The following is a 10,657-nucleotide window of genomic DNA, read 5'->3' on the forward strand; positions in this document are numbered from 1 at the left end:
TTCCATTCAGGAATATAACACTAGGTGTAAGAATTCAAAGCCAACTAACAATTCATTAAATTTAAGAACTGAAAAATTTCAGTTCCTGTGAATTTAACAAGTTATTTGGCGGGGGGGAAATTAACTGAACAGGAAGATTGCATACAGCAGCTGCTGCATTACTAGTGGAGGTATATTTATTGATTTAGGACTTTCTTAAACACCTGTATTAACTTGGTGAGAAAAAGTAGAGTTTTAGAGTTGTGGTATATACATTTCATTAGATAAAGTATTGCAATAAATTTTGTACAAACCATTACGGTATACAAATAACTTGGATAAATAAAAATTACACAAAACTATAGAAAATTTTCCCCAGCTTTCAATGCATAATTATAGATAAAGTGAACAAAATTTTCATTTATTTTTGCTTGTGATCTTCTACCCTACTTTAGTAATGTATAATTTTATTGTTATTTTTAAGGTGTGCACAGAGGAGTTATCATTTCATAAGTCAGCATATGCCTTTTCCTCTAGTTTTAAAAAATGTTTCTAATAGATCAAAATAACTTTTAGTATTTGTTTTACTATATGGTGATGACATGAACCTTCAGAGAACATAATATCCCTAATTCAGAACAATTACAAAGTAGATATTATAGTGGAATGAATAATTTGAAACAGAAAACTGAATTTACTGTAATATATGTTCTCTGAGTCTTCTCTTGGGCTAAAATAGGAATAATGTGCCAATGGAAGGTAGTGAAAAAAAGGAATAGTTAAAAAATGCTCATCTGGAGGTGATTGATGAAGATTAAAAATGAAACAAAATGATATCTCTGACAGTATTATTCACCACAGTTTCCATGTCAAAAAGAAATATGGGAAAAGAATGAGCAATATATGAAGCATGAATAGAAATCAGCCAAAACAAATATTCAACAAGAGAACAAATGGAACATGAAACACCCCGTCCTTAGTCTATGAGAAATAATAATTGAGAAGGTGTGTTCTCAGATGCACTGTGATAAATCCTGCATATAGAACGGGATCATCATGCAACAGAAATAAAACCCAGTATTCTGGGATAGGAAAGCTTTAGACATGATGATAAAACCAAATGATTTATTTATAACTTGAACAAGCAAAATATTCCTGAATTCATTCATGTATTACAACAAAAATGAAAACCATCATAGATTTTTAGGTTTATCAATATATATTATTGAATAGTATGCAGGAAAAGTTTACACACATCTTATGAATTCTATAATATGTGTATTTTTACAACATACAATTGATACAGACTTTAATTGTGACTCATGAGTTTATACTTAATATAAAATATTTTTTAGTTTTAAGAGACAAAGTTCTGATTATAAGTATCTAAATAACTGATTTTTTTTATTCCTTTCTCTACGTTTTACTTTTGCAAGTGCTTACACATTTGAGTTAACTGAATAAAGTGTTTATTCAACTGAATAGAATACTAGCAGGAAGAAGAGGATACATCCTCAGTGGACAAGAATGTCAGGAAGAGGGCGCTGTGGTTAGAGGTGAAATAGGGATGTGTGGGCAGATTGAGTCTAGTAGGTATATTGAGTGCAACTGTGAAATAGGTACTATAGTTGGATGCTTGTTGTCTCCAAAAGAAAATTGAAACCCAAATTCATATTTCTTAAAATTAAAGACCCAGAAAAAAGTATTTTTCAAGACATATGGGCCTATATATGGGCCTATATATGGGCCCATATATATATACATATATATATATATTATATATTTTTTATATAAATATATATATTATATATATAAATATATAAATATATATATTTATATATATATTATATATATATATATAAAATGCTTTGAAATAATATTCCTTATCAGATCCTTTAATGTAATTTTAGGAGAATAATTATAATTTCAATAAATTATTAAGTATTATACATCTATAATATCTATAATTTATCATTACAATTGTTTAAAATTGGAGCATGATGGTACATAAACTTTTATACAAGATGCTAAGACATGAGAATTATAATGAGGTCAGCTTACACTACATAACAACTTTCTGTCTCAAAATTACCAAAATGATGATGATAATGATGATGATGAGGAGGAGGAGGAGGTGGAGGAGGATGATAAAACATTAGCAACAATAACACTTCTATATATATACTTTACAATTTTATATTATTTTAAAAGTCTAAGGCAGAAAGTTTTGTTTTAGGGTCAAAATATATACACATTTATAATAAATACAGTTATGCTCTAATATTCTTAGTGATCTAAAACAAAATGGCATACTACACATATTATAAATTATGGAAATAAGGAGTTCCGGGAAGATGGCAGAGGAGAAGCTGGAATCTGAACAAGCTCTCGCATAGAAAGCAGTTTTAGAGTTCCAGTGAACAGTCCTAAGCCAGAGAATCACACCAAGTGTGCCATCACAGGACAGAGAGTTAGACAAGAGAGGGGAAGCCAAGGAAACACATCAGCTGCCGCTGCGGCGGCAGGGTCGTGGCGGCGACCACCGCCGCGGTGTCATACCTGAGACACAGAGAGTCCAGGACGAAGGAGCCAGATGCAGCGGACGAGCGGATCCTACTCAACACCAACAAGAACCGACAAGGAGCGGACATCTTCATCCTGCTGTTTGCAGACCAGAGACGACCCAGGATCCAAGACTCGGCGTGAGTACAAGCCCGAAGTCCTCACTCCTTCTCAGGGAGCACAGGAGGGAAGGCCACCCCTCCACCCCCAACACCGGTGATCTCCATCTGGGATGGAGATCCTCCGACAAAGCTCGGAGGAGCTGCTAGCTCCAGCTCAGGCCTTGGAATAAAACGAGTCATTTAGCAGGTCACAAGAACTTAATGGCGAAGTGACCTGCCAGACTCAGCTCCATCCAGGGAAAAGTCACCCAGCTCAGGCGCCAGCCATTGGAGTGCCTTGCCTCACTGGGTAACCAGAGCCAGAGGCTGCCCCTCCCTCTAGCAGCCACCACAATCAATTGAACAACAGAAACCCTGAGAATGGATCCAGGCTGGGCGCTGTGAGCTTTATCACAAAATAGCCCCAGGGAAAAGCTACTGTTTGTTGAAAGGCCTCAACTCTACCCAGAACCTAGCCTCATCACCACATCACCCTCTTTTGTGATTCTCAAAGCAGATCACCCTTCCAGAAAACTAACCTGGGAGGGGGATCTCAAAATCTTGGGTAAAGCAGAGCATTTTTCTGCCTCTTCCAACCAACCGACTTAAGAAACCAATCAAGCCACAGGACCTCAAGCTGACCAGAGACTCCAACAAGAGACTGGTTACAGACAAAAGGGAGATACAGGATTCTTCCCACTCCTCCCCGCCCCCATAAAAATCTAAAGACTTTTTTTTCTTTTTTTTTTCTTCTTCTTCTTTTCTTTTTTTTTTTTGCTTGTTTTTTGTTTTTTGTTACCTTATATATATATATATATATATATATATATATATATATATATATATATATATATATATATATATATATAAATTTTTTCCCTTCTAAAACTTTTATTAATCTTTAATTTTTGCCTCTTCTGAAAAAATAATTGTTTTCCAGTAACTTTTTTTTTCTCATCTTATAATTTTTATTTTAGGAATATATGAATGAGCGTTTTCCTTTCTTTTCTTGTCTTCTTTCTCTTTTTCTTTCTTTCTTAATTATCTTTTTGTTTTTTGTCTAGCTCTACTGAACTGATCTTTTCTTCTCCCTTTCCCATCCTTAAAGTTTTTCACATCTCCTCTATGTCCCTCCCATTCTCTTAACATATTCACATTCCTCTCTAAATAGACGGTCTTTTAACCTCTATAATAACATTAATTTTTACGTTTCTATGTTTTTTTCTGGTCTCTCTTCATTCCTCTTTCCGTCTCTTCTTTTTCTCTCTCTCTCTACTTGCATCATACCCAACCCATTTCCTGCATTGTGATTAGGACATAGTTAACTCTCCCTGTGCTTCCCCACACCAATCTATTCCTATTTTTTACCCACATCTCTCCCTAACCCTAATAATTTCTGGTTTTCCAAATTCTTTTCTGCAGTTCAAAGTCCTTTAACATATAGTTGTTTGATGTTGAATAGATGTATCTGTTGAACTAGATTGTATCTGTAGACTATTGACTGTACAAACACAAACTTTGGTTGATGGTTGCCTTAAGATAGTGTTCTAGCACAAAACTGTTGCAATCTTCATCTCAAATGGGCCGAGTAAGCCGGAAAAACACAAGAAAAATGGCAAATTCGGGTATCTCAATTCCCAATCTTAATAATCAGGGATTAGAACAGATAAAGAATAATCCAGAGGAGAGTTCCCAAATAGCTCTACAAACACTAATCGCAAACATGATAAATGAGAAGTTTGACAATGTACAAAGGACCCTGTATGAGATTGATAGGGAGAGAGAGGAGGCATCCCAGAAGTTTACACAGGAATATCATAAGCGTGAGGAAGCTACTCAAAAACTGATACAGGATTTGCGTGAACAACTTGAGAATACTCAAAGAGAAAGGGAGGAATGGCGTGAGCAGGCAGAGAACACTCAAAGAGAACTGCAGGAATCCCACGAATGGGAAGAAAGGGAACTGCAGGAATCCCATAGACGGGAGGAAGCTAATCAAAGCGTAATTCAGGAATTGAGAGACCAGGTAGAGAATACACAAAGATCACTAAAGGCATACATGTAATCCATTAACAAAGAGCTGAAGGAAGTCAGGGAGACCACAAAGCGAATGCTGAATGGAACCCAACAGAAGGAATGCGAGTCCAAAGAAACCATAATCAATCAACTAAGTGATTTGAGAACAAACATTGAACACCAAATTAAAGAAGTAAAGAAATTCATACAAGACCTAAAACAGAGCTTCAACAAAGAACTTGAAGTCATCAAAGCTGACCAATTAGAAGGAAAAGAGATAAAAAACAAAGTAGAGAGTCTTGACAGCAGGTTAGACCATGCAGAAGATCGAATCTCAGGGATTGAAGACAGCCTAGATATTATAGAGAAAGAACATACAACCATCCAAGACAAGTCCAAGAAATATGATAGGTCTATCCAACACCTGGAAGACACCATCAGAAGGCCCAATCTAAGGATAATGGGTGTAGAGGAGCACCTAGAATCAGAAGTTAATGGCCTAGGAAATTGGTTTAACAGGATCCTAGCAGAGAACTTCCTAAACATACAAAAAGATAGGCCTATTCAGATACAAGAAGCTTTTAGAACCCCAAATAGACCAGACCAGAATAGGATATCCCACCGTCACATTATAATCAACACAGGATCAACCCAGACCAAGGAAAAGATCCTTAAAGCTGTCAAGGAGAAAAGATTAATCAGCTATAAAGGGAAACCAATTAGAATCACCTCAGATTTCTCAGCAGAGACAATCAAAGCAAGAAGAGCCTGGAATGATGTATGCCATGCCCTAAAAACAAACAACTATCAACCAAGAATACTGTACACAGCTAAACTCTCCTTCATAACTGAAGGCCAAATAAAAACCATCCATAACAAAGAAAAATTGAAACAATACATCTCCACCAAACCATCCCTACAAAAGATTCTTAAAGATGTCCTACACATAGAAAACCAACAAGACCGCAACAAACCAAGAAACTGCACCCAAACTGAGAATCCAAGAACCTTAGGAAGAACCCTGTTTTCACAGCCCCCAAGAAGGGGGATAAGATGGCAGGAACTCCCAAATAACTCTCAGTCCTATCTCTTAACGTTAACGGACTGAACTCTCCAATTAAGTGACATAGACTGTCTAGTTGGATTAAAAAACAAGACACTTCTATCTGCTGTCTGCAGGAGTCACATGTTGCCCGTAAAAACAAACACATTTTCAATGTTAAAGGCTGGAACAAAATCTACCAAGCAAACGGCCCTCATAAACAGGAGGGAGTTGCAATCCTAATATCAGATAAAATAGACTTCAAATTAAAATTCGTGAGAAGAGATAAAGAAGGTCGCTACATACTAATTAAAGGATCTCTCCTTCAGGAGGATATTACAATTCTAAATATCTATTCGCCAAACAATGGAGCACCCAAATTTATCAAAGAAACACTACTTTCCCTCAAATCCCATATAGATCCAAAGACATTAATTTTTGGGGATTTTAACACACCACTCTCCCCACTAGATAGATCAACTCAGCAAAAACTCAACAGAGAAACCGCAGATCTAAAGAGCTGCATAGATCAACTAGACTTAACAGACATTTACCGAACATTTCACCCAGCAGCATCAGAATACACGTTCTTCTCCGCAGCACATGGAACGTTTTCTAAAATAGACCACATTTTAGGCCACAAAGCAAACTTGTCTAAATTCAGAAACACTGAATTTATACCTTGCATTCTCTCTGACCACAAGGAAATAAAATTAGAACTCAACACCAAAAGCCACCAAACAAAGTCCGGTATCACATGGAGGCTGAACAACACACTGTTGAATCATGAGTGGGTGATGGAAGAGATTAGAAAGGAAATTCAAATGTTCATGCTATTCAACAAAAATGAACACACAAATTACCATCTCCTCTGGGACACAGCAAAGGCAGTACTCAGAGGCAAGTTTATAGCTCTGAGCACCTACATCAACAAATTGGAGAGATCTGAAACTAACAATTTAATAACACATCTAAACCTCCTTGAAAAAGAGCAGCAAGATAAACCCCAATCCAGTAGATGGAAAGAAATAATCAAAATTAAATCAGAATTAAATGAATTAGAATCCAAAGAAAACTATAGAAAGAATCAACAAAACAAAGAGTTGGTTCTTTGAAAAACTTAAAAAAATTGACAGACCCTTAGCAAACCTTATCAGAAAAAGGAGAGAACACACCCAAATTAATAAACTCAGAGATGAGAATGGAAACATCACCACGGAAACAACCAAGATTCAGAACATTATAAGGGAATACGTCTCAAAACTTTATGCAAATAAGTTTGAGAACTTGACAGAAATCTACCTTTTCCTAGCAAATATTGACATGTCAAAACTAAACCAAGATGAGTTAAACCATCTTAACTGTCCCATATCAAGCATTGAAATAGAAACAGCAATAAGAGACCTCCCAGCTAAGAAAAGTCCAGGACCAGATGGTTTTACAGCGGAATTTTACAAGGCCTTCAAAGCAGAGCTCACACCAATTCTCCTCCAAATCTTCAATGAAATTGAAAGAGAAAGCTCACTACCGAACACATTCTATGAAGCCATTATAACCCTCATCCCAAAACCAGGCAGGGACTCATCAAAGAAAGAGAACTATAGACCCATTTCTTTGATGAACCTTGATGCAAACCTTTCAACAAAATTTTGGCCCATCGACTTCAACAATTCATCCAAAAAAATCAAACACCATGATCAAACAGGATTCATTTCAGGGATGCAAAGCTGGTTCAATATACGCAAATCAATTAATATTATTCATCACATCAACAGGATCAAGGATAAGAAACACTTGGTTATCTCAATAGATGCAGAAAAAGCATTCGACAAGATCCACCACCCCTTTATGATGAAGGTTCTGGAAAAATTACGAACCCATGGATCATTCCTCAATAAAATAAAGGCTGTATATGACAAACCTACAGCCAGCATTATAGTTAATGTTGAAGAACTAAAGCCATTTCCTCTTAACTCAGGAACAAGACAAGGATATCCACTCTCTCCACTTCTCTTCAATCTAGTATTAGAATGCCTAGCTACAGCAATAAGACAAGATGCAGACATAAAGGGGATCCAAATAGGGAAAGAAGAAATAAAACTCTCCCTATTTGCAGATGACATGATCTTGTATTTAAAGAATCCCATACACTCCACTCCCAAATTACTCAAGCTGATTCAAAACTTTGGCAAAGTAGCAGGTTATAAATTTAACCCCGAAAATCAATGGCTTTTCTATATGCCAACAATGAGAAAAGTGTGGCTGAAATTAGGAAAGCAACTCCATTTGTAATAGCCCCACAAAAAATAAAATACCTAGGAATTAACTTAACCAAAGAAGTGAAGGACCTCTATGATGAAAACTTTAAAATCTTGAGAAAGGAAATCAACACAGAACTTAAAAAATGGCAAAACCTCCCATGCTCCTGGATTGGCAAGATTAACATCGTGAAAATGGCAATACTTCCCAAAGCTATCTACAAATTCAACGCAATACCTATCAAAATTCCACCCTCATTCTTCACGGAAATAGAAGAGGAAATCCAAAAATTCATATCAACTATAAAAGACCCCGAATAGCAAAAACACTCCTCAACGGAAAGAACACTGCTGGAGGAATATCAATACCAAATTTCAAACTCTACTATAAAGCCATAGTAATCAAAACAGCTTGGTATTGGCATAAGAACAGACCTCAGGACCAATGGAATAGAATTGAAAACCCAGAAATGAACTTACAGACCTATAGCCATCTAATCTTCGATAAGGAAGCTAAAACAATAGAATGGAAGAAAGACAGCCTCTTCAGTAAATGGTGCTGGCAAAATTGGTTAACTACATGTAGAAAACTAAAGCTAGATGCTTATATATCACCCTGCACCAGAATCAACTCCAGATGGATCAAAGACCTTGAACTCAAAGCAGACACTCTGAAAACATTACAGGATGGAATAGGAGATACCCTAGGTCTCCTTGGCTCAGGCCGAAATTTTCTGAATAGAGACCCGGAAGCACAACAAATCAAAGAAAGGTTGGACAAATGGGATTGCATAAAGTTGCAGAGCTTCTGCAGGGCAAATGACATAGCTAGCAAGATCAATAGAAAGCCCACCGATTGGGCGAAGATCTTTACTAGCCATACAACGGACAAGGGTCTCATATCTAAAATATACTTGGACCTCAGAAAATTAAACCACCGAACAACAAATCCTCAAAGAAACAACTGCTCAATAAATAAGTGGGCGAAAGACTTCAAGAGAAGCTTCTCTGAAGAAGAAAGAAGGATGGCCAATAGACACATGAAGAAATGTTCAACATCCCTAGCCATAAAAGAAATGCAAATCAAAACAACGTTGAGATATCACCTCACTCCAGTTAGAACAGCAAAAATCAAGAATTCTTACAACAACAGATGCTGGAGGGGATGTGGACAGAAAGGAACCTTACTTCATTGTTGGTGGGAATGTAAACTTGTTCAACCACTTTGGAAAGCAGTATGGAGGTTCCTCAAAAGACTTCACATAGATCTCCCCTATGATCCAGCAATCACACTTTTAGTCATTTACCCAAATGTTTACAAACAAGACCACACTAAAGCTACCAGCACAACTATGTTTATTGCAGCATTATTTACCATAGCTAAGATATGGAACCAACCCAGATGCCCCTCAGTAGATGAATGGATCAAGAAAATGTGGTATATATACACAATGGAATTCTATGCCTCCATCAGAAAGAATGTCATTTCTGCATTTGTTAGGAAATGGAAAGGTTTGGAAAAAATTATATTAAGTTAAGTAAGCCAGGCCTAAAGAATCATAGGTCCCATGGTTTCCCTTATTTGCAATATCTAGTATAGGTATGAGTCAAGCGGAAAAGGTCAGATAATGTGATGTTAGGAAAACGAACCCTTAAATATGTATTTTAATGTTTTCGTTTCTTTCATGCATGTGTTTCTAACGCATTTATAAGATTATTTCTTTGTTGCTTTGTATGACCCTCCCCCACAGTGTAACCCCCGCTTTCACTATATTTGATGTCAGTATAACATGTGGAGGAGATGGGGACAAACAAGTCATTTAAGGATTCAGGTGGACCTGTTGCAACAAGTAGAACTACAAAATGTCATGTCAAAGCAAGCTTTACAATGTCGGTGTGGGGGGGGAGGGGGGTATGATTGGGTGGGGGGAGGGGGGAGTTGGCTGGGAAGGGAGGTGAAGGGTAATCAAAGGAGGAGGCTGCAATTCTTGGTAAGAAATGTATGCATTATCCTGCCAATGTAATTGTAACCCCTCTGTACAGTATGTTCTCAAATAAAATAAAATAAAATTTAAAAAAAAATTTCTTTTAATAATAATAAAACACATGTTTCTGCGATACATAGAAAATAATTAAAGCTTTTAGGAGTATAAATAAGAATGTATATCAAGTTCTTTAATCCAATATGTAAATGGTGATGTAGACTTATGCAGCAAATAATTACCAATTATGAATTTCTAAACTCTTCAACTCTTCAGTGAAATTCTAATAGTGTCCTAATTATGAACAGTATTACTTCTACTTCATATTATGGCAGTTATATATTTCTAAATGTTACCTAATGCGAAATATATAAAAAGTTTAATTATTCTACCTAGCTTCTATATTTCTGCATTTTCATTATTGAGACTTGATGAATATAAATTCCTTCCCCTTATGTATAATTTATTCCTTATCAAGGTTGGTTATGTCACTCACAGTGTTAAAATCCATAATGGATACTTATACATTCTTCACATTAATTTTAGGATTCACGATTAAATAGATGAACTCTTTTTAAACTTGTTGGTTTTATTATTTAGAATGTATATCTAATTCATCTTTCTTCAGTTTGAAGAATAGAAATAGTACTATATGTTCAAAGCACTAGTTAATTTGCAACAGCAATGATTTTTATGTTCTTTTTGCATGAGCTCTAT

This window comes from Dipodomys merriami, unplaced genomic scaffold (genome assembly GCF_024711535.1).
Source record: "Dipodomys merriami isolate MVZ:Mamm:240054 unplaced genomic scaffold, mDipMer1.0.p SCAF_1209, whole genome shotgun sequence".
Lineage (NCBI taxonomy): Eukaryota > Metazoa > Chordata > Mammalia > Rodentia > Heteromyidae > Dipodomys > Dipodomys merriami.